The sequence below is a fragment of the Lepidochelys kempii genome, chromosome 12 (assembly GCF_965140265.1).
Source record: "Lepidochelys kempii isolate rLepKem1 chromosome 12, rLepKem1.hap2, whole genome shotgun sequence".
Taxonomy (NCBI): Eukaryota; Metazoa; Chordata; order Testudines; family Cheloniidae; genus Lepidochelys; species Lepidochelys kempii.
Window position 1 is genome coordinate 6,928,602 of NC_133267.1, and position 976 is coordinate 6,929,577.

Sequence of the window (976 nt, forward strand, 5' to 3'; positions counted from 1 at the left end):
GTGTGGGGGTACTGCAGTGGGCAGAACCCCAAGGTAAGAGGCACCAGGGTCCGGGAGGGAGATGGGGCCTGAGGCAGGTAAGCCACCGGCCAGCAGAGGGCACTCCAAGGCTAAAAAAGAGCTAATTCCCTGACAACCAGCAGGAGGCGCTGCACTGGTGAGTCATCGACTTTGCTACAACCACCCAGCTGCAAATACTATCCCAGCTGTGATAATGTGCTCTGTGGAGCCTTCCAAGGGGCGTGAGTAGGAGGGCCACGGTTAAGCACATTCAATCAGTAGTGGAGCCTTCAGTAAGGAAATGTTGGCCCCGGCCCAGCTGCAAATGCATAACAGACTGGCAGGCTTCAAGAGGAGCCACTGGGGTAATTGCAAAAAGAACAGGAGGACTTGTGGCACCTTAGAGACTAACCAATTTATTTGAGCAGGAGCTTTCGTGAGCTACAGCTCACTGCATCCGATGAAGTGAGCTGTAGCTCACGAAAGCTTATGCTCAAATAAATTGGTTCGTCTCTAAGGTGGCACAAGTCCTCCTGCTCTTTTTGCGAATACAGACTAACACGGCTGCTACTCTGAAACTGGGGTAATTGTTTCTTTGTTTTTATTACTCCAGCAGGCTGGCTTCAGTCTATTGAATTCAACGAGGTCCAACACTGGGAATGGGCTTTGGCCAGGGAAGGTGGGGGTGGGGTGGATGTGCCATTGTAAAGCCTTTTTATGGAAGCCTCTGGTTAGGTACAAAAGAGCAATGAACTCCCCACACGGTCATTAAGAAGCAAAAGCACATGGTTCCAGGTTTAGTCCATCCGGGTTGTGGACTTATCTGTGAGAGAGAACTCAGCTGCAGCATCTACCGTTGCGTTAAGATCTCTTCGCTGACCAGTCAGTGGCAGCTGGTGTCCCACATAGTCTCCAGCATCCAGGAATTCACAGCCCCTTTGCTATTACTTCCTTTCCCTGTGCTCCCTGTTTCACC